This window comes from Callorhinus ursinus, unplaced genomic scaffold (assembly GCF_003265705.2).
Source record: "Callorhinus ursinus isolate GAN/ISIS: 27379988/994484 unplaced genomic scaffold, GSC_fseal_2.0 scaffold928, whole genome shotgun sequence".
Classification (NCBI taxonomy): domain Eukaryota; kingdom Metazoa; phylum Chordata; class Mammalia; order Carnivora; family Otariidae; genus Callorhinus; species Callorhinus ursinus.
In genome coordinates, this window is record NW_027397983.1 from 1,855 (window position 1) to 15,074 (window position 13,220).

The window sequence follows — 13,220 nt, forward strand, 5'->3', positions numbered from 1 at the left end:
TCTGATCCTACCAAACTCATTTTAAATTTTGGGATTAAGGGTCAAGTTAAGCATCTGCCGTCACCTCAGGTCATGATTCCAGGGTCCTGGGAATCAAGCCCCACATCAGACTCTATGCTCCACAGGGAGCCTTCTCCCTCTCCCTCTGCCCCTTCTGCCCAACTTGGGCTCTCTCTTATTTATCAAATACATAAATAAAATTTTTAAAATAAATAAGACTTGGGATTAGAAATGGAAACCATAATAATCTGTGTTGAGGGCTCCTTACCTTTTGGGTGGGTTTGGTTTTCCAAGTTGGAAATGGAAGCATCAGGTAGCACAGGAACAGAAGAAGCAATCCCAACCCACACAGGAAGGTGAAGTTGGGGTCAGTCTCTAACCATGTTGAGCTGAAGCTCAGACATGGTTCAGTATAGGTATTCAGACATGAGAGAACATTCCAGTTTTTGAACTCCATTGTCTGAATCGCAAGGCTGCCTGTAGGCAACTGAGCTCTTAAGTGTGCAGAGGCTGAATATATATCCTCCCCAAGCTTATATCACAGACCACTTAAGAGTCACAAAGCGGGGCAACTGAAGAGGGTGTGTCCACACCCCTCCCCCACCCACTATCCCAGAAGACCCCTCTACCCCTCCTAGGTCCTTCAGGTCTCTGCCCTACCCTGCCATCCTATTTTCCAACACCTTTTCATCATATCATACATGCTACCTTAATGAAATTTTCTAATTGTTCCACGTATAGCCCATATATTACCTGGGTCCCCCTTTACTGTTTGGAGTCCTTGAGTTCGGTCTTACCAGTTCCGCTGCCTGGAAAGTCTGCAAAACTACCTGGAATTTTTGCTTGTACCCTGACATCTATACTCAGGATCACATATGTTCTCAAATCCATCTTTCCTATAGAATGTGTTTGCCTTACATGAGCCCAGATATAGACCTCAAAGGTCTTTCTTATTTATTTAGTTTTGTACATGTTGCATAGCACATTTTAGTTTTTTGTTTTAGCCTTTAGCACCTTCACTCAGAGAAGCTGACTCAATTAAAATCAATAATTCATTATTAAATATTCCCAAAACTAAAATCAGTATAGAATAAATATGAATAATTAAACCTTCAAATGATCTTGGGGGTAAGTCTGTAGCACTTACTTTTCTGAGTGTTAGGGAAGCTTAATCTGCATAAAACCTTTGGGGTAATGCCCCCACCCTCCCCCGCCACAACACACACACAGGCAAGAGTGGGGAGAGGGGCAGAGGGAGACCTTCAAGCAGACTCCCTGCTGAGCATGGAACCCAGTGCAGGGCTCCATCCCACAACCTATGAAATCATGACCTGAGCCAAAACCAAAAGTTAGGCACTTAACCGACTAACCCAGGCAGCCCTATAACTTCACATTTTAGATGATAAGCTTCAACTACTCTTCATGATATTAAATGAATATAGATTATAGAACTTGAGATTGGACTCTGCCTAAATGCAGCAGTATTTTCTGCCTACAGACACTGATTAAAGTACTTATCTTCTTTTTTTTAGGTATATTGATCTTAATTCAAAGCAAACAACACAACAAAAATAAAGAAAAGCCTCATTATTGATTTTAAGGATTCTTTTCCTTTTCCATTTGCTCCTCCCTTAGTTGGCATGTTGTTATACACTATTCCTACAATTGGCTCCTGGGAACCTGTGGTAAATCACAAACAGTAAATCCTGAGTTGGTATTTCCTGGTTTGGCAGTAAGGTGGCATCTCTTAACCAGCTGTGAGGGAATTAGCTGAGGTGCGACTACAGGAAAGTATATTCTGTATAAAAGGGAATTGAGTTTTTCCTCCTTGTGCTGTCAACTCCTCTCAGGCTTAAGAACAGCCCCTCCTCCTCACTCAGAGCATTCTATAGGATAACCAGGCTGTTGGGATCACGGAACCACCTGATGGCAGTTTAGGGAACTGTCTCTTCTTTATTGTGCCCTTTTCTTCCCCATGGTCATCTCTTTTATTTCTTCAGAGAGGGGTTATGTATACTTGAAACTTCTCTACTTTCTATAACCTCGATGACTCACTGATCTCACACAGAGAAACCAAAACGCTGTGGTTTTGTCCAATCCCTCCCACATTCACCCCTTTTCACTGCCTTACTTCCATCTGTTCATAAACACAGCAAAACTATAGAGACCTTTCTATATTCGTGTTAAAGAAAATCAAACGCATACACCTTCAAGGAAAATTATATGTATTCAAAGAATTCACTCTTTTTAAACTCTGAAGAGCTATATAGAAATATGGCACTTCCAAGCTGTATTTCACCTACTTCCTGGTTTAATCAGATGAACTTACTTCTATCGTGATTTAATCAGAAAAATGTATGTTACTGTCACTATCCTTGAAAAGTAATGAAGTTACCCTCATTCATCCACTCATCAGTAAATATTAAATGCCTCTTATAGGCTGGGCACTATTTTAGGAACTGGAGAATATAGCGGTGAATAAGACAGACGTAGTTCTCAAAAAAGTTATATTCTATTGTTTATGTGCATGGAGTTGGGTAGTGGAAGAGGGCATTAAAGTTCTTTCTCATTCTTTGTCCAGGGTATTTAGCTTTCGTTCACTAAGGCAGACCAGCATTCAGCAGGCCTCAAATGTCATCATTTGGTTTGATGGTGGGCTGGGTTGCTAACTGAAGTACAACCCACAAGCCTCTGTATTATCTTTTGCTTCCAAAAACTTTTTAGATCTTATATTTTTCTCAACAACGTCTGGAAGACAACTCTGTATGCATCTGTTGTGTTTCTGCACATCTCATGAGCGAGGCATTTCCTGCCCTTTGTTTCAGGCTGTCTTTTCAAGGATATTTATATATAGAAGAGTGTTAGTAGAGAGAGTGTCTCCCTCAGGAGTAAAGGGCAGGCATACTTCCTGTCCAATATAATAAAGATGATGTCTCCCTCTGGAATAAAGGGAAGGCCTGCCTAGTGCTCATTATAAAAGATTCAAGTTCCCCAACCTCCGGGTTCCTCTCTTGTAATGCAACCCTCTGCGTGGACCGGTATCTTCTTGCTTTCTTCACGTCACCCTGTGGGAATTGGGCTTCGTGGAACTACCGCAAAAATGCCAATACTCTAGCTACTGCTGTTGCTGCGAGTTATAAACTGCCCTTCATCTATGACCCAGGAGTTTTGGGTCTTCTGCCGTCATCCACGAAACTCGGCAGGATAACCTGTTAGCTTGCAAATGGGAAAAATCTCAGACCTTTCACAGCTCTTGAAGGTAACTTCGTGAAGGAAACCATATTGAAATGAATGCTATTCCAAAGGTCTTATTGGTAAATGATTATTCACTACTCTAGAGCTTAAAAGGGAATAAGGCAGGGATAGGAAGAGGTGATGTTTCCTACATTCCAGTTCTTGAGAAACATGGCTACATTCCCCACATTTGGAGGGGACAGTGGAGTCAGAGCTGCGAGAACAAAAGTGAAATGTTGAGGTATCTCCTTTGGCACTAATCTTTTTTGGAGTGACTATTTTCATGTGCGTTTTAATAAAATACATTCTCTAATATGATGCCTTTTTAAATACAAATATTAAACAGGATTCCAGCCTTCTGCAGGAGGCAAGCTCCTCATTGCAAACTAATTTACTGTATTTAACTACAGCTGTGTTCTTGCTACTTTGCAGATGCCCTAGGCTGACAACTAACTTTGCTGTCTCCTTTCTAGGTGTTGAGTGCCACTTCACCAGAACACAGCCTTGTTCTCTTGTTACTTCTTGTCTGCAGACCCACATTTTTAGATCAGAATACTGAATTTCACACAACTTCTGGGCCCCATTCTCCCACGGAGAGGAGGGCAGCCTCTCCTACGTAGTAAGTTGGCAGCTCCCTGAGACTTTTACACTTTGGGCTCTGTCTTACAGATAGAGGTGGTGGATGTGATGTGTTATCATCTTCATTTTCTAGATGCCTCTCTTTTCCAAGTGTTAAAAATTGTCTTGTGTATCACTTATGAATTAACTGTACAGTGAGTCACTTTTCTGTGTGTGCTCTGATGTCTGTTTTGCAACGGGTGTGATAGTCATGTACTAATTACTAATTTACTTACTTTCTAACTAATGATAGTCCTGATTTAAGACAGTGCTTATTTTAAGTTATTTATTTGTTTTATTAATAATATTTATTATGTTAGTGTATATTATATTTTATAATACTGAATATATTATTGTATAAAACATTCAGTTACTATTTATATAATGTATATAATAACTTATTCTTACCATATATGGAACACATAACTAAAGATAATATGTATATATTTATGTAAATTCATATCAATAACTATCTATATACAAAATAATTATATATAAATATTTGCCTAGATAGAATGCTAGATGGATAGGAAGGTAGGTTTTGCTGTGGTGACAAATTAAACCTCCAAATCTCAGTGGATTAAATTACAAAGATTTATTTCTTGTGCACACTCTATGTCTCTCATGATTGGTGAGGGAGCCTGTTCCACACAGTTGCTTGGGGTTCCAGGTTGAGCCACCTTGTGATGCTGCCATCTTAGCATGTGGCCTTCGAGTGGCCAGTGAAAGAGAGGAGAGTACAGAGAATTCATACCTTCTCTTAATTGCCTCTGACCAGATATAGCACATGGAATTTCTGCTTAGACCACTGGTCAAATCTAGGCACATGTCCTCCCTAAGTGCAGAAGGGACTGGGACATAAAGGGAAGCACATGGAATATTAGGTGAATATTATTGCATCTGGCACAGTCACAACTAATAGAGCTGAGTGAGCAGTAGAGTCATCTGCACTCCTACCCTTGGCATGGTAAGGATACATATGCTTCCTATGGCATTGCAAAAAGTAGCTCAGCTTGAGTCTTCTTCCTATAGCCATCGGAGGAGAGATGCCTACCACCCAAGATGACCCGAGAAGCAAAAATGCTATGCAATACTGTTGAGAGTAGGAAAAAAAGGGAATGAAAATGGAATCACGCAACCGGGAGGAATTTGTAGAACCAACAGATGTGTCTCATGAGAGAGCCAGCATTTGAACACCTATCGTGCAGATGGCACTGAGGCCTTAGCCAGAGAAGCAGGGGCAAATAGCAACAGAATTTCAATCACATGCCCAGGTAACAAACAGGCTTTGGTCCTTTCCTCCCTATTCCTTCTCTTGGCACCTGTCATGAGTGAAGTTAGGTTTTGTATATGTGCTGCCGAAGCGAGCACTGAAGTTAGGTTTTGTAAAGGAAGGAGAACAAATGACCCCAGGATAAAACCTCCTAGCCAGTCCTACCTTGAGGATGGAGGTGGGAGGAGGAGCAAAGGACCACATGTGTGTCATGCATGTGTGTGCATGCACATACATAGAAATACAGACACACATGCCTGCAGAAACACACACACACACTCTCGTTAGTGTCCTAGAACTAAAACCTCAGCGGTGTTGGATATCACTTTAAATCAGATATGAGATTGGAGTTTTAAAGTGAACTAGATAGGATTCTTGTTATGGTCATCTGCAAAGGCCAACGGACTCCCTCCTGCCCTCCCCTCTGTTAGTTGTGATGTCGAGTGATGACACCAAACACACACACATCAAGAAGGTATGAAAACATTCATTACTTACATTATTGAGGTTCAGAGTTCTTTGAGGGAGCCAGAAAAGGAGACTGGCCTGAGTTTTTATTGTAGTTGGGAGTGGGGCTGGGCCTACCTGTGTGCATGTAGGGGCTTGTGTGATAGTAATCTCCCTTCGGAGTGCCAAAGGACAAAGTACCTAGGGTTCCTTATCAGCGCACCCAGATGGGCGGCATAAAGGGAAGAGTGAAGGCAAGGCTTAAAAGTTATTAGCATCAAACATCAAAAAATGGAGTCAGAATCCTCATTGCGACTCAGTAACTGAAAATGATGAGATATGGTGGAATCTCCCTGAGGCATTCATTGGTTGAGGGTCAGAGGAAAGGTGGCATTTTGCAGCAGAAGAAAGGGAGGGTGAGAGAACTCATGTCAAGTCTCCTTTATGGCAGAACGGCCTCTGAAACAGGTTGAGACACAAAGGACTGACTCTCAGTTCTTACTGTAGACTTAAAACATAAGGTAATATGTGCCTGTGTTCCTGTTGCTACTTAAGTGACCCCACAGAGGCAAAGAGATTCTAAAAAGTGCTATGTTTTATTAAAGATCTGTTTAGTAGAGCACCACCCTATTAGTGTCCATCTGACCAAGCCAGGACAGGAAAGTTCAATTCTTAGGACTTGAATATAAGGACTAAATCAACCAGCTCTAAGGTGAGGTCTGCCCACTAAAGCATAGGATCTGATGTGGTAACGGGGCTTGTAGAGAGTTAGCCCACTAGAGCAGAGGTTGAGAGGTGAAGGACATCAGGGTATCTGAAAGCGCATTATGAAATGATGGCATATATCTTGATAAGTATTAGTATCTTCCTCAAATAAATTATTTCATGTAACATTTAATTAGCCATGTAAAATAGTTAAAAGGCTCATGGTGGAATTATTTTTAAAAGGAAGCCTAGGTTAGGAGAGAAGAGACACTTTGGATAGGAAAAATCATGATTATAAAATATTACAAATTAAAATGTCCTCTATTTTCCATTGCCTTTAAAAGTTATTCCCCATAGCTTTAAGGCCTTCAGTTTAAGGCCTTGGGGGTTTTGGATTAAACTGAAGTTTTATAAAAGCAAGTGTTAAAGTGTTAAAGAAGGAATTATATACCCTCCCCCTGCCTTTTCATGTTGTATATATATAAATTACTATAAATCCTAACGTTATTTAGGGCTATTTCCCCAAATCTAGCTAATAAATGTAATTATCTGGGACCCATGTTAAAAAAAAAAAAGGATTTCTAAGCCTCACCCCAGACCAACTACATCAGAATATCCAGCAGAGAAGTTTATGGATTTGTATTTTTTTTTTAAAGATTTTATTTATTTATTTCAGAGAGAGAGAATGAGAGACAGAAAGCACGAGAGGGAAGAGGGTCAGAGGGAGAAGCAGACTCCCCGCCGAGCAGGAAGCCCGACGTGGGACTCGATCCCGGGACTCCAGGATCATGACCTGAGCCGAAGGCAGTCGCTTAACCAACTGAGCCACCCAGGCGCCCCTGGATTTGTATTTTTGACAATTCCATTTCCCCCAGATGATTCTGACAGCAGCCAACTTCTGATGCTTCTTCAACATGAGGCATGGTATCTACTCTATTTTGGAGTAACAAGATCTCTCCTATCAGCTGAGGAAAGCCTGGGGCCGTATGATAGGAAAACAATGGTTTTTAGAACATATGAACTGTACAAAAGAACTCTTCTGGGTTTAATTACACTTAGTTGATTCTATTTTGGACATGTTGTGGAAAGAGCATATTTTGTTGGCTAATACACAGCTCATTTGGGTTGTTTGGTTGTTTGGTGAGACTATTAGTGGCATTTAGGTGGCCTTTCCTCTTTGGTCTAACAACACCCAGTCCCATACCACCTTTAGGACACCTTTCACATACTAATGCCTCTTCAGATATCCATCTGCCCCCTCCCCCACCCCCAAGATTGAGCTTCTTGAAAGCAGAGAGCAAGAATTTTCTAAGGTGGAGCTTTGGCAGTTAGGATAGGGATTATTTGTTAAATAAATGTAGGAATTAATGAATGGATTAATGAATGAATATGTAAATGCATGAGTTGTGATAATTACATTAATTAGAGGGGTTCAAAATAATTATGAACAGGCAGAAGACAAAAATCAGTTGGTAGTTCTTTTTCAAAGAGAGCTTATATGACCATTATTCCCAAAGAGTTACTTACCCACCCAATGTCATAAAAATCTGAGCACTAAAGCTTATGTATAATGAAAGGGCAGTAAAACCCTCTCAAGGTCTTTAGTAAAAAGCAGCTGCTAAAAATTCTTAACAGGGAGAACATCCTAAGAGAGAAATGGTAAAACGTGCCCATATATATAACCTAAAAACATATATGTGTCATGCAAGAAAGCTTTACAAGTAGGAACTTGTTAAACATTTTTACTATACTTTTTATTCATTTATTAGCTTGGGTTCTTGCCTGGCATTGCCACATTTCTCTTTGTTGAAGAATTTTATGCTTGCTTGTCTATCTATTTATATGAACACCTATGTTTGTGCCAATTTTTTTTTAACTCTATGTAGTATCTATACCACACTACACACATTGGCACTTAATAAACATTACTTGAGCGTGAAGATTTGATTACTGGCAAATGGCAGTTGAATATTTAATAGAAGACGACATCTTTGCATTTAAATGCACACTCATTCTTAAAACGTTAACCAGAAATAGTTGGGGGGAGAACCTTAAAGAATGAGCTATCATGTTTCTGGACTATGTTGGCAATAATTCTCCACTATATTAGTTCCTTCAAAGGTGAATGATTTTTGATTATGATATAACCTTAACTTGCCATCTGTTCTGAAACAGTGTATGAAGCTTAAACTTAGGATTTTCAGCTTCACAAATTCTCCAACAATTACGGACTCTTACCGACTTCATAATTAAGTCTAGACAAGGTTAACCTGCCATTCTGTTAATGTGATTGTTCAGCTGTGAACCTTGCAAATTCTTGTATTTGTGATCTTTGTTTTGAAAAACAAATATTTTTATAAACCTTTCAGGGAGTGAAAAATCCTATGACAAATCAGAAGGACTTTTGAGGCTTAAGAGACAACTTCAAATCCAATTCTCTGTCCACTTCCCGGGATAGATCCCCACATTGAAGAACATACGAAGTAAGGAACTTTTTCAACACAGCAGAGTTGGAATTAGAACTCATTTCTTTCTAATCCAAAGTTGGGGGCAGTGTCCCACACAAGTTGAGTGGAAGGATAGTGTATAAACAAAGATGAAATTTATCCACGGCAAAGCATCTAGGAGCTGTGCTTTAATGAGACAATATTCTTGTGATTATGCTGCTCTACAACTCTTACACGGTCAGATAATTCACAGAAACTTGCTGCTATGGGCAGCATCTGCTGTTGCTATATATGACTTGCTGAGTATTTTTCTCAGTAGAATATATACTTTGATTACTGGATAAATAGTCAGCATTTACAGTTCTTATGAACTATAACTTACTTTCCATATAGTTATCACTAATGACCGGAAGTTTAATAACAGTCATAGGTGTTTGCCTCTGATGTGAAAAGATTTCCTAAAATGATGTGAGGCCTACTACCATTAAGATGGAAGCCCCTCTTAGTTCAGCCCAGCTCAGTGCTTGCTCATTCGCTCCCTCTCTCTTTCAGTGGAGGCTCAACTAGTAAGAGGATGATTGACCCCAAACTCTGCGCTCCCAGACATTATTCTATACTGCCGTTCATGTGACCTGCTCCTCCATCCTTGCTGAGCCAGCCTGAGCTAATGGCCACCTCCAGTAGAGTGGTGCAGATAATTCAGGGTCCTTGCTCAAATGCACCATAACCTAGGACTCTCTCTGATCCTGTCATACGCAGCAGGAGACAAAGAAAGCTGCTTGTCATGAATGTTCAACATTTTGTTGTATTCAGGATTATCTTCCCCTTGAATGGAATCAAATTTTCATAGTTGCCAGCAACTGTGGTCCTCTAAAATGTGTTCTTTCATGATGAAAAGCACCCTTTAATCACTTAGACCTGCCCTTTCCACATATACTAAATGCAATCCAATTTAATGAGAACATGTCTAGCCAATCCAGGTCATAAATGAATAAGTCTTTACTCTGGGTGCATTTGACATAATAGAAATTATTCTCAGAGGAGGGTTATCAATTTAAAATATACAATTTGGGTAGATATGCCACTGATTTTACTGCTGCGCTGTTCTTTCCAACACAGTCAAATGTGCCTTTTCAAAAAGCAGGGCTTCACATTGCAGTCAGGGCGTGGATAGATGAGGTCCTAGAATAAGCAGAAAGCCACCCAGTTGTGCAGGTTTTCATTCTCTCATTCGGTCATTGTCTTCCCTTCAGCCTTTCAGAAGAAGAAAAATATTATTCCCCATGGCAACGTCTAAAAAAATTACATTGGGCCCATTTACACAGGAATTCCAGAATGAAAGCAGTATTTTTCTTTTTTTAAGTAGTGGCAAGATAACTCTGAAGTGCTCTGTCATGGAGAAAATTTAAGGGTAGAAAGAGTTGTAGGCTTAAGGTTTACAAGAGACAAATTGTTACCATCCCTTCCTACCCGTCCCATTATCCTCACCCCCTGTTGTCTACTGTTTTTTCTTTTTACCCTTTGTTTCTTCATTTATTCCTTCCTTTCATAAACTTTTGCTGTGTATCTCCTATATTCTAGACCCAAAGGAGATGGGGGTACACCGCCACCTTCACATGGGACTGCATGTAGGAAACACACAGCATTGTAGGTTAGAAAAGGGAAAGTGGGGAGGCTCCAGGACAGTGGTTCTCAACCACGGCTCTAATTAGAATCACCTGGAAACTTTAAAAAACAAACAAACAAACAAAAAACAATGCTAGGGATGCACCCCAGAACATTTGAATCAGAATTCCTGGAGAATGGTGGATTTTTTTTTTTTTTTCAGGATTCAGAACTATTGCTTTCTATGGAGAATACAAAAGGAAAGAGGAGTTCAGGAAGTAGGGTTAGGGAGCCATTTGATGTTTTTAACTTGCCTATGTTTTATGCAGGTAGCCTAATAGCCCCTGGCAGATCAAGAGAAGTTAGCCACACAAATATCAGTGGCTTTCCTAAAATTAACAAGAAAATATACCTTTAATTCTTCTACCAATTGACACTGTGGTGATTACAAAGCAATCTATCGACCTTTGGAATTGTTTACAGTCCCTGAGCTTGCTGACTTCTACTATGGTGGCTGTCCTCTAGATGAGGAAGCAAGGCTCACCCGACATCTCCTCTCAATTTGGGCAGCCTACTTGCTTTACAGAACCCCAACTTTTGCTTTATGAAGGTCAAGTTGTAAGGAGTGAGCCTCATAGATTAAAGCAAAGGGAATTGAGGGAAGAGCAGTTTTCCCTTCTACGGATAATGGAACTTCAGGTATTAGTCAGAAAATATTGCCGCGACAAAGAGTATCCAGCCCATTTTGTGGTGGAGGAAATCGAAGCAGAGTTTAAGTGACTTACAGTACTCCCACTGTTCTTGTCTAAGACTTGCCAAAAGTCAGTTCTCTAGGTTCCATGTCCCTATTTCAGTGCCATGATGCGTACTTATGGAACAAACTATGTTTTGAATAAATGACAAGTATCAATCATGAAAATAAAGAAGGAAATCTCTCCATGAACAAGAAAAACCATATTTATGGAGTAGAGACACTATTAATAATAGGTCCTCAAGCTGAAGGCATGAATTTGAAGTCAGGGAAGCAGAATATTTGCTTGGCATCCCGGCGCCCGGCCCAAAAGAAAAGAAAGAATAGGGGGGAAAAAAGCAGTAGTAGTAGTATTGTGGACTGTCAACAAACCCAAGGTGGTTTTGTGGAGCTATGTTGTTTGTGAAAATGACCACAGGTCTCAAATCATAGCATGGCAAATGCCAGCACAGTAGAGCCATGTTTACACATGAACTGCAGATACCATTCCTTATAGGATACACGAGGTGTTAGCTGAGAAACTCTGCGCTTCGTTCAGTAATAGAAATTGTTGGATATGGCTGAGCTGGAGTCAAGACCCTGAAATTTCCTTGCTATTTTGGGGCAGGGCAGTGGGAGGAAAGGAAGGAAGGAGATGTGAAAGAGTGGCTAATGTGGAGAACTATCTCTTGGCTCCTATAAATTTATAGTGCTAGTTTTTGTGGAGTTGGTTTTATTCTTTGTTGAGCAGATAATTACAGGAGATGAGACAGGTAAGCATTGGAGGAAGATGATGCTGATGTGATTTTTATGTCTTGCTTGGAAGGCAGACTGTTTAAAAGTTTTGGATTTCTAGCCTGACTTGGGTTGCTCTTATGATATTTAAGATAAAATAATCTGTAACATATTGGTGTTGAACTGCATTGGTCTATGTCAATGTCTTAGCGGGGCTATAAAGCAAGACCCCACTTCATTTGGCACAGGTAGAGTTTTACATCATGGGAATGGTCAATGACTATTGTCAGTCAACTGGGAGTAGATCATTACTGTGCCAGGAATATGGCCTGGAATAAATCCTTACTCTAACAAAGAAAGATACTCTTCCCCTCTCTGGAATATGACATGGATGGTCTTGGACTCTAAAGCCTAGGTACTCAAAATATTCCTGCTGAAAAGGGTGAACTAATCTCTACTGGGTGGGAAGAAATTATAGACTAGAAAGGAAGTGACCCTCTGGATGAACCAGAATATTTCCTTTCCATCATCCTTGCTGTTTAATGAAATCATTTAAAATCTTACAATCTGGATTTAAAGATACTGTGGAGAATTAAGGAAAGAGCATGCTTTATGCATCAGACAATGAAGGCAGATGGAGGTTTGCAGCACCCCCTCTAAAGATACAGTGGTGTAGCAGAAACAGATACTCTTAAGGATGTCCATATCCAGCATAGGGGTGGTCCTGTCACAAGGGGACAGTAAGAGCAGAATTAGAGGACATAAGCCAAAGGACATGAGAGTCCCGATTCTGAATATCAAAGAAGCAGCAGTGGTAACTCAGACAGAACTGGTAGGCAATGTGCAAGTGGGGGCTCTGAGTAATTATAAATTGGAGAATAAATGGAAATATAACTTCAGTTAGAGCTAAATCGGTGACGTTTGTACTCTGACTGGCAAATATCCTTAAGAGATGATCCAGGAACCAAGCAAGTATTCTGAATACATTGCCAAACATTGTCATCTGTTGTCCTTACAAGCCAGGCCTGATAGTAAAAACTGCTAACAAACCTGTATTACATGTTTCTTCTGTGTCACATACAGTGCTAATACTTTAAAATTCTTAGGATAACATTTGGAGTTTCATATCACAAGCTTACTTTTGTCAGTGAGGAATCTGTGGCTTTAAAAGTTTAAATAAATTGCCCCAAATCAACAGAGAGTAAGTGGTGGAGGTGGGAATCAAAAAGAGGTCACTTCTTCCAAAGCCTGCGCTCTTGACCACCACACTATGCAATCCATTAGGAACCAAAGATGAAGGCATGCGAGTGGTGGGGATAGGAGGAGCGAGATGGATGGAACTAATATAATTACACAATTTTAGCACATATCAGTATAATCAGTTTTTCAGGAAAAGAAAGAATAAAACATTTAAACTGTGTCAATT

General features: G+C 40.1%; 1 long non-coding RNA gene across 1 annotated transcript; it reads left to right on the forward strand.

Annotated features, from left to right (window-relative positions):
* Window positions 1-3,141: 3,141 nt before the first annotated feature.
* LOC112816837 (uncharacterized) lies at window positions 3,142-9,584 on the forward strand. The gene is made up of 3 exons (XR_003206247.2): window positions 3,142-3,853; window positions 8,647-8,760; window positions 9,277-9,584. It is a non-coding gene; the product is annotated as an uncharacterized lncRNA (long non-coding RNA).
* Window positions 9,585-13,220: the final 3,636 nt, after the last annotated feature.